Below are 10765 nucleotides of genomic sequence, written 5' to 3'. Positions count from 1 at the left end.
ACTCAGAGCACTGTGCTTGCTAGGAGAGTATTCTATTTGAATCCAGTACTTGTGAAGGAAAGAAAGGGGAACTCTTAAGTAGAGAGGGATTAAAAAAAGTGGCAAATAACATGTAGCCCATCATAGGACTTCTGTCCATGGTGTGAATTCCTACTAAAATGCTTCTTCCTGCTCAAAAAATGCAAAAAGCCAGGGCAAAGCATATATAAGCCATCAAGCAACCAGCACAAAGCATAAGGGAGGAGAATGGGAAGAGCCTCATGCTATAAAAACTACCCCCAAGAGAAGTCCATTAGACTCATCCTTTAGAGTCCCTCTCCCCTTTTCTGAAGAATCTATTGCTTCTGCTCCCAAACATGCTCAGTCTCGATTAAACATTTTCTGGCCTGTTAATACATTAATGAAAGGAGAAGAAATTCCTTACACCTAAGCAGCAGGGTTTAGACCACGTTTTTCTGATTATTTTTTAAACAGGGTCTTACTTTTTTGCCAGGCTAACTCTGCACAGTGAGTGATCCTTCTTAGTTTTCCATTGCATAGCTGGGATGACATGTATGGAGTTGTCCATGCTTCATATTTTAATGAAAACCCAGGAAGAACACAGCATTAAACTGCTTTTCTACACAAAAATGTTTTGCAGTCAGGTATAAAGGCTCATGCCTGTAAATCTAGTCACTCAGAAGGAAGACTTGTATATCTCAGTTCAAACCTAGATGGGAAAGACCCCAAACAGCAAAAACAATCCTAAGCAGAAATAATCGTGCTGGAAGAATTTCAATACCAACCTTCAAGCTGTATTACAAAGCTATAGTAATAAAAACAACTTGGTATTGGCACAAGAACAAGCCTGAGGACCAATGGAATAGACCTGAAGACCCAGAAATGAACCCGTAGACCTATGGCTACTTAAATCTCTGATAGAGGAGTTAAAAAAACAGGATGGAAGAAAGACAGCCTCTTCAACAAACAGTGCTAGCAAAACCAGTTCAACACCTGTAACAAACTAAAACTAGATCCTTATATATCACCCTGCACCAAAATCAATTCCAAATGGATCAAAGACCTCGAAGTAAATTCAGATACCCTGAAAACATTGCAAGAAGGAATAGCGGAAACACTTGGTTGGGCTCCTAGGCACAGGACAAAACTTTCTTAATGAAGGCCCAGAAACACAACAAATCAAATAAAGATTGGACAAATGAGATTGCATCACACTGCAAAGCTTCTGCATGGCAAAAGACATAGCTTGCAAGATAAATGGAAAGCCCACAGATTGGGAGAAGATCTTTACCAGCCATACAAGAGACCAAGAAAGGCCTCATATCTAAAACATACGTAGAACTCAGAAAATTAAATTCCTCCAAAACAAATACTCAAAGAACCAACTGCCCCCTCAACAAATGGTCTAAAGACATAAAAAGAGACTTCTCTGAAGAGGAAATGAGAATGGCCAAAAGAAACATGAAGTGCTCAACATCACTGGCCATAGAAGAAATGTAAATCTAAACAACACTGAGATTACATTTCACTCCAGTAAGAATGTCCATGATCAAGAAAAAAAAATAAGAGGATGCTAAAGGGGATGTGACCAAAAGGGAACCCTACTACACTGTTGGTGGGAGTGTAAACTTATTCAACTGCTCTGGAAAGCAGTGTGGAGGTTCCTCAGAAGGCTAAACATAGAGTGCTTGCCTCATATACATGAGGCCCTGGGTTCAATTCCCCAGCACCACATATATAGAAAATGGCCAGAAGTGGCGCTGTGGCTCAAGTGGCAGAGTGCTAGCCTTGAGCAAAAAGAAGCCAGGGACAGTGCTCAGGCCCTGAGTCCAAGGCCCAGGACTGGCAAAAAAAAAAAAAAAGATAATATTTTGGGCTGGAGATATGGCCTAGTGGCAAGAGAGCTTGCCTCGTATACATGAGGCCCTGGGTTCAATTCCCCAGCACCACACATACAGAAAACGGCCAGAAGTGGCGCTGTGGCTCAAGTGGCAGAGTGCTAGCCTTGAGCAAAAAAAAAAAAAAGAATCAAATGCAATTAAAGCACAATACACTAGAATCTGTATGATGGGCTGGGAAAATGGCCTAGTGGCAAGAGCGCTTGCCTCCTACACATGAAGCTCTCAGTTCGATTCCCCAGCACCACATATATGGAAAACGGCCAGAAGGGGCACTGTGGCTCAGGTGGCAGAGTGCTAGCCTTGAGCGGGAAGAAGCCAGGGACAGTGCTCAGGCCCTGAGTCCAAGGCCCAGGACAGGCCAAAGAAAAAAAAAAAAAAGAACCCAAGTACCAACGTGGAGCACTCTGGAACCTGAAGAAGTTGTCAGCAAGCTTATGAAGGGGATCCTGATGGAGCATAAAATGATTTTTGTTCCATCTTCTATACAGTTTTTAACAGTACTGGAAAAGATCCTTCCTGAGCGATTCCTGGTAATTTTGAAACAAAATGTTGGGCACTGGCTTGCAGCTTTAAGAGGCGGTCCTAGCCAGCCCGCCTCTTCTCCGGCCATGGGGCCAAGTGGCTGCTGGCCCCACCTACCTTCTCCCGGTCCGGAACCGGAAAGGTGGTGAAGGCGTCTCTAACCAGCCCCGCCTCCCACCTCAGACCGCGCGTGAGCCAAGATGGCGGCGGGCGATCAACCCAGAGGCAGTCCTGAAGGCCATGATGTCTGCCTTTAGGGGAAGTCCCATGACATCACCCTTGATGGACAGCCTAACCAGCCTATCACAGCGCCTAGCTAGCCGCTCCAAATCCCTCCCCTTCCTGCCGCCATTACTGCTATATAAATCCAGTCCCAGAATAAATCCTCGGATGAATGTTAGACTTCTCCCCAGATCTGTGTGGCTTTTCTGGGCTTCAAGTGGGCGGTACGCGGCGGCTCTTCTACCTCTTCTCTGCTCAACCCGGTGGGATACGCTCAGTGCTTCTCCTGCCGGCGGGGAAAGCTCATGGGCCGAGAATCCCGACAACAAAAGATCAACATTAAGTTTGATGCTGTTATTGGATATAAAGTCAAAGAATAAAAAGTACCTGATTGTCTTGAAAACGAAAAAATAATTGCTATCTGGTGTCTTCAAGAGACCCATCTTGGGCTGGGAATATGGCCTAGTGGCAAGAGTGCTTGCTTCATATACATGAAGCCCTGGGTTCAATTACCCAGCACCACATATATAGAAAATGGCGAGAAGTGGCGCTGTGGCTCAAGTGGCAGAGTGCTAGCCTTGAGCAAAGAGAAGCCAGGGACAGTGCTCAGGCCCTGAGTCCAAGGCCCAGGACTGGCAAAAAAAAAAAAAAAAGAAATCCATCTTATAGCAAGGGACAAAAACAGGCTCCAAATGAATGGATGGAGCAAGATCTTCCAAGCAAACGCACCACCACAACGGCAGGCATAGCCATCCAGATTTCAGACAAGCTAGACTTCTCATTAAAATCAGTTCAAAAAGATAAAGGAGGGCACTACATTTTAATACAAGAAAAAATCCAGAATCAAGAAATCACGGTGATAAATTTATATTCACCGAACAAAAGAGGCCCTACATATGTCAAGCAAATTCTTTCAGAACTACAGAACAAGATAGACCCAAATACAAGCATAGTGGGGGATTTTAATACTTCACTCTCTCTAAGAGACAGATCCAACACACAGAGGATTAGCAAGGGAGCCAAGGACCTAAGTAACACCATATCCCACATGGCTCTGACAGATCTGTACAGAGTTTTTCACTCTACAGAGACCCAATACACATTCGTCTCAGCAGCCCATGGAACAGAACATACTCCAAAATAGATCATGTCATAGTCCACAGAAAGAACCTCAGCAAATACAAGAGTATTGACATTATCCCATGTATTTTATCTGATCGCAGTGGAATCAAGGTAACCCTCAATAACAAAGGATACCACAGAGACTACACAAATACTTGGAGGCTAAACCACTCACTGTTATCTAACACTTGGGTCACAGAGCAAATTAAGGACGAAATTAACAAATTCCTAAGCCACAAGGACAATGAAAATACATCACAAAGAAACGTATGGGATACAGCTAAGACAGTGCTGAGGGGCAAGATCATTGCCCTCAGCACACACATTGAAAGAATAGACTCAGAACAGGTAAATAGCCTCATGATGCAGCTAAAACGTCTGGAGAAACAAGAAAAAAAAATGAATCTAAAACGACTAGGAGGGGGCCTGCTGCACCGGCACCGAAGGGCAGCCTGGCAAGCTGCGCGCGCCTCGCGCTGGTAGGCCCGCCCGCCGCCACTTCTGACTGGCCGAAAAAAAAGCCGCGGCTGCTTCGCACAGTCCCGGCGACCAGAACGGCCCCACCCCGCTTGGCCTCAGCCCGAGGCCCGGGGGTACCCAGCCGCCACTTCTGGCAGGCCCGCGCCCTCGGGTACTGCTTCCGGTTCCTGTGCTGGTCCCGGGAAAGTCGCGCGTGCCTCGCGCGTATAGGCCCACCGCCGCTCAGGACAGGCATGGGGAACTGCGCCTCCGCGGCTTCAGCCAAGGCTCCGGGCCACCCGCGGAGAGGGGAGAACAGTTCCCCCTCCTCTCCCTGTACCCAGGCTCCGCTTCCGCCCCACCCAGAGAAGCCCGCCTACGCTCAGTGCACGTCCAGACGGAGCCGCAGTCACCGACACTGCCGCCGAGGCCCGGCCTGGGGAACCTCGCGGCCGCCTCAAGCCCAGTGCCGCGGATGGGACACGATAACAGATCCTGGACCCGCTGCGGCCAGCCCGGCCCACAGGGAGAAGCCCGAAGCCTTCGGCCGGCCCGGCCAGGAGAGCGGGGCGAGCCAAGCCAGATGGGAGCGGGTAGGGGAGACGGCAACCATCCTCCACTCGACGAGCAGCCAGCCCCACCATCGGCAACGCTGCCCACCCTTGGAACAAGCCTGCCGGATGTACCCTGACCCTCGTCGGTCGGCCCTGCTGGAGGAAACCCGGTCCCTCCTTCGGGCAGCCACATCTGGGGAGATGAGCCTGCCTCAACTTCGGTCAGCCCTGCCTGGAGGGACGAGCCCGAGGCCCCTTCGGCCGGCCCCGCTTGAGGGAGGAAGCCCCAGGACGCTTCGGCCACACAGCCCAGATGGGAGAGCAGCATGACCATGGAAGGACAGAAACAGGTAGAAGAGAGCGACCTGTCAAACTGCCGGCCCCAGCTTCCGAAAGCTCTACCCCCCCCCTTCGGCCATCCCCACCCGCTGAGAAGCAGGCCCCCTCAAAACCTGCCCTCACTGACCTTCAACCCACCTATGGCTGGCCCCCCTTCCACCCTGCCCGCCTAAGCTGGGCACCAGTGGCTTATGCCCAGCTACTCAGGAGGCTGAGATATGAGGACTGAGGTTCAGAGCCAACCTGAGCAGGAAAGTCTGTGAGACTTATCTCCAGTTAATCATTAGAAAAGTGGAGGTGGCACTGTGGCTCAATGTAGTATAGCACTAGCCACGAGCTGAAGAGCACAGGGTCAGCACCCAGGCCCAGAGTTTAAGCCTCATGATTGACCAACAAAACAAAACAAAACAAAACAAAAAGGACTACTTGTATAGACAGTGAGAGGCAGAGGCTGAGTGCTCTTTCATAGAGTTTGTGGTTACCATTCTCCCCGTGGGGGGAGAAAGGGGTTGTCCAAACCCCAACATTATGGCGCCCAGACGCGGGGCGAATCATACGGCCGAGAAGTTCGGGGTACAGTATCCCCACAGATTGTGCTAAGTAGGGTTTTAGAGAAGGGTCCTGCCCATCCAGATGGGGCAGAAGCATGGAGACAAGACAGGCCAGACATGGGCTCACGGGACGCGGCCAGAGAGTTGCCCCGCCGTGGCGATTTGGCACCAGGCGGCGGAGGGAGCAGGGCGCGCCTCCCGCAGAAACGTGTCAGTGGAGCAGTGGGGCCGGAGCGAGAGGACGATGACCCCGAGCTGGGGTCGGTTCTGCTCTGCGCGCCCCGGGCCAGACGGCGGCCCGGCACCAGCAGTGGTGCTTGAGAAGCAGTGGGTGGCCGAGCGCCGGAGCGGTTTGGCTTGCGCGGGCTGAGCGTGAGTACATTCTGGGCTCCGCACGGCCCCGGGTTTGCGAGCTGCGTGCGCTGGGGCCCGCGTGGCCTCGGGCGGCACCAGGCGTCTTTCGCGGTAGCATTTGGGCAGCCGAGTGTGGCGGGCCGAGCACGGCGTGGCGGAAGCGCGGTTCCGCCATGTGGGAAGCTGTGGCATGGCGGCGGCAGAGCTTTGGGGATTGCTGCTGTTTTGGCCAGGCTTGTATTTACAGTGGCTGGGCTGGAGCCAGCAGCTTGCCTGCGGCCCCAGCCTGCGGATGGAGTTTAAAAAAAAAAAAAAAAGAGGCGTGGCGTTCAGTTTAGGCCATGGGCCGGCGTCCCCGCTGGGGTGCGCGGGCGGTAGCAGCGGCGGCAGCAGCCCCGGAGTGGCTGGACCTGCTGCAGCCCGGCAAACTGCTTTGTGCCTGCCGGTGCTCGTTAAGCTCAGAAATTAGGGTGAGTTGGTTGAATCCTGATTTCTCTGACTTAACACACACGTGGAGCACAATGGGGCACAACATATTGGAGGCGGGGCCCCACCAATTCCCCCCAGGTGAGGGGCGTGCCAGACTCCCCTGGGCTGGGTAGGGACTCAGACTAACAGGCCTCCAGCGATTGCGCTGCAGCTGAGAGGGGCAAGCACCCCGCTGTGCTTGCCTGCACGTTTTCTCTCTGTGTGAGACTTACAGCTGCAGACGGGGTTGGAACCAGGAAAGTCTCAAATTATAAACTAAAATGGAATATTAAAAGGAAAACAAAGTTTTGATACGGCAATAGGTAATTTGATTGAACTTCCATGTTTACCAGTTCAAAGATACGAAATCAACTGGAGTTTTTCTAGATGGATAAAAGGGTTTGCTTGTCCACTGTGATTTAAAAATTGTCATGTTGGGAGTGTGTAATTAACAGAGGTTTCCTTTTGTTTTTTTTTATTCAACCACATGGTTCTATAATGGGCAAATTAATATCATTTGCCGCTGGAATTCCAGAAAATTTAAATGGCCAATCAAAGCAATTTTAAAGAGCGCTCAGGTATTCTTGTGTGTGTGTGTGTGCGCGCACGGCGTGTGGTTGTTGGTAAGATTTAAAAGCATAACAATAGGTTTTCAGCCCAATGTTCGATGCAAATAAAGGTGCCTATAAAAATTTCCATAAGGTTCAAATATGCAACATGTGGTAAAAGCACACCAGTATGTTATTTTATATTCAGTGTGTTAAAAGTTAAGTGTGCATCTAGTCTTCACAACTCTTTGGCATAAATTAAGATTTTACCTTCCCATTTTTCTCTCCTGTGTTCTCATAAACTCTCAAGATCAAGGAATTGGGATTGCTTCATACAAATGTGACTATTAACCTCAACTTTCCTGACCCAGGATTAATATATTGCTTTATAGGATACAGGTGGACAGTTGTGCTAGCCACCTGGATGGTGGCAGCTCCTGGATACAGGAAGCTGCCACCACAGTCTGTTCCCAAACTACCTGATTCTTTGCTCTCTCTCCCATTGGAAGCTGTTCGAATGATTTATGAGCCTTGTGAGGATGTGAATAGTTCCATCCTAACAGTTACTCCAGGTTAAATCACCATAGTTATGTTAGTGGTCACAGCTAGCCAGGTAAATTTTGTGATTAAGAAAGTCTTTTCACCCTGCTTAAACCAAAAGGGCATCGATATACCAGAGCCAGAAATGCTGGGAAAAAAATTCTAAACACCCTAACCAATCTATATAGAAATTTTGCAGGCAACCCAGAGCAAGATGTGAGTCTACCCAGAGATGCCACTGCAGCCTTGCCTAGAGTTCCCCATCGCATGGCATGGAACTTGCCAAATGGGGATGAGGGACGCAGCCACTTCCGAGACTGAGGATTCCACAATGCTTTAACCCTTTGCCCTTGGTTGTCATTTATCTGTGTTCTCTTTCACTTGCCAGTGGGATTCAATGGCGTGATTCAAGTTGATGGCATGTAAATCTCATGTTCTCTAAGTGTTATAGCCAAACCTTCACAAGCAGTTTTTGGTCAGTTCTCAACGAGTTACAAATGGATTATCTCTGTTGTGTTTTTTCCTTGTTGCTCAATTGGGAATAAAAAGGGCTTGTAGGACTATGACTCCCTGGATAGTTCAAAGCCAGCCCGGGCAAAAGGAAAAAATCTCTCCAAAATCCCACCTCCCAGTTAAACAGCAAAGAGCCAGATTGAGAGCTCAACCACAGAGAACGAACGAAAGGCTGAAGCAGCACCGTGACTCAAGTGGTAGAGCACTAGCCTTGAACAAAAGTGCTCATGGACAGTGCTCAGGCCCCGAGTTCAAACGCGGATGGGAAAATGCAATTCCAGCCACAAACGTTAAAATTCCTGGGACTTAGCCAGTCCAGGAGACGGAAAGGTGGAGTGGAGTGAGAGGAGAATGGTGCCATATTATCCTAAAGGGAGCTGCCTTGTTTCACCCTTTCAAAATGGATCAGAGCCGGGAAATCGAGAGAGATAATTCCTGTCCATTTTCTTCTTTTCTGCCAGTTGTATATAGGTGTATATATATATTTATTTTTTTTGCCTCTGACTGGCTATGCCAAACCAACTTTCTATCATTAAACACTTCTTTCAGTCGTTTCTCCTTACCTGTTCACTTTACAATTGGGTTTATGCTCCAAAAGGGAACTCTCCTGGCTTATGCCCAGGGTGTGTTCTATGCCATTCATGCCAACCAGCTCTGAGAACTTGTCAATACTTTGCCTGACCTTTTCAAAAGCGTCTTTTGACAGAATAACATCTCTTGCTGAGATCACCAATTGGGAATTTGCCATTCACAGTCGTCACCCTAACACAGGCCTGGACCCTGGAGGCACTAGCCTTGGAAACTTCTGGGTATGCCAAAGATGCAGGAGGGGCGGGAGAAAACCATAGCGCTCTCTGGCCCCAGTGACCATCCTCATGGTAATGATGGGAACTTTTTGCCAATTACACCGGACTGCCAGGCTGACCAGGGGCCCTTGATTTATGTCGCCCCCTTGACAGCAGGAAGTAGCTACAGAAGACGAGACCTCCACCCATACTCCCTGCCTGGTGGCCGCTGGTGTCATAATTTAAAAAAAAAAAAAGGGGGGGGTATTCCCCAGGATTAAGTAAGAATTCCCTAGGATTAATTAAGGATGGTTATGCTTATGTTAATTATCAAGAAATTTTAAATCATCCCGAATCAGTGTGGGATGGAGTACAGTATATGTGTTTTTCCAGATTGGAAAATTAAACCCAGAGCACCCGCTCTGGAGAAATGTTTTCTTGTTCTCTCCAGGAAAAGGAGGACTATGTTGGACTTCTGCTCTCCCATGAAAATATGGAAAGTAGGACTGCCTACGGTAGGAGGCAACCAAGCTTCCTTTCCTTGTTTGCTTTCTAGATTCCTTCTTGAGCGTCTCATGGCTCAATGTTTTGCTGTGGCAATACTGCCTACAGCGTCACACAAAGAAACTAAAGGAATTTTGCACCATGCTTCTTCCTTTCCTCTCCCCCTGCTGCTAGACTTGGGGAGTCCCGTTGGAAAGAAAATAGGAGCTGAGGGTATTGACACTCAACCCCAATGTTTTATGATAGAAATGTTTAAAAAAGTAAATGCAAAGGTTTAACACCTTGGCTTCAATGTTTATATAAAAGAATGTCTCACTAATCACTTATGTTTGAGTTAGCAGCTACTGTGAACTGCCGGGAATGCCAGAGTTTCAGCTTCTACCTCACCAGCAAAAGAGGGCACCTTCCTGCACTTGGCAGAAACCAGCTGAGGATTCCGACTTCTGGACATAGCCAGACGGATGGACTCTTACCTACCCCCCACCGCAGTTTTGTGGAAGGGGCCCCACAGATCTTATGTCAGCATTTGCCTTATGCCCACACATGCCATGTGTTTACAGCATCCCCTGCTCATTGAAAAAACAAAAAGGGGGAGATGTTGGGGATTATTATGGCCTTGGGAAGGCTGCCCTTCCGCCAGCTTTGGGACAATGGAAGTCCCTCCCACCTTCTGGCCTCCACCCCTTGGGAGGTGAACACGTGCGTGCCACCATGATGCGGTTGTCCCGCCCACAAAGGGAAGTTTCGTGAGGTCACCTGATGAACGTGATCCCTAGCCTATGACTGGCCCTTTGGCCAGCCCCCTTTCTTTCCCGCCATTACTTCTATATAAGTGCCCTTCCATATTAAAGTCTTTGAGACGCTTCCCACCACCGCAGCGTGTCCCTGATGCCTTCCTTTTCGCCTCCGCCCTTGGTAACATGTGGGGGGACTGGGGGGAGGGGAGGCTTCAGCAACCCTTCCTCAACTTAGCGCAGGTCCATGTGAGCACGCCTTTGGCCTTCCGCTGGCGGAGGGCCAGGCTGAGTGCTCTTTCATAGAGTTTGTGGTTACCATTCTCCCCGTGGGGGGAGAAAGGGGTTGTCCAAACCCCAACACACAAGGAGATGGAAAGACCTCCCATGCTCATGGGTAGGCAGAACCAATATAGTGAAAATGGCCATATTGCCTCAAATGTTATACAAATTCAATGCAATCCCCATCAAGATTCCAGCTACATTCTTCACTGAAATAGAGAAAACAACCCATAAATTCATATGGAACAGCAAAAGACCTAGAATAGCCAAAGCAATTCTAGGCAAAAAAAAAAAAGCAGTGCAGGCGGTATCACAATACCAGACTTCAAGCTCTATTATAGAGCCATCATAACAAAAACAGCTTGGT

The 10765-nt window shown here is 49.0% G+C and overlaps 1 long non-coding RNA gene across 1 annotated transcript; it reads left to right on the top strand.

Moving 5' to 3' along the window:
* Positions 1-2331: 2331 nt before the first annotated feature.
* Positions 2332-3049, top strand: LOC125344261. Its single transcript, XR_007209451.1, has 2 exons — positions 2332-2449; positions 2978-3049. It is a non-coding gene; the product is annotated as an uncharacterized LOC125344261 (long non-coding RNA).
* The last annotated feature ends 7716 nt before the right edge of the window (positions 3050-10765 follow it).

The sequence above is a fragment of the Perognathus longimembris genome, chromosome 28 (assembly GCF_023159225.1).
Source record: "Perognathus longimembris pacificus isolate PPM17 chromosome 28, ASM2315922v1, whole genome shotgun sequence".
Lineage (NCBI taxonomy): Eukaryota > Metazoa > Chordata > Mammalia > Rodentia > Heteromyidae > Perognathus > Perognathus longimembris.
The sequence above is the reverse complement of the archived record's forward strand: the minus strand, read 5'-3'. Positions and strand labels throughout refer to the sequence as shown.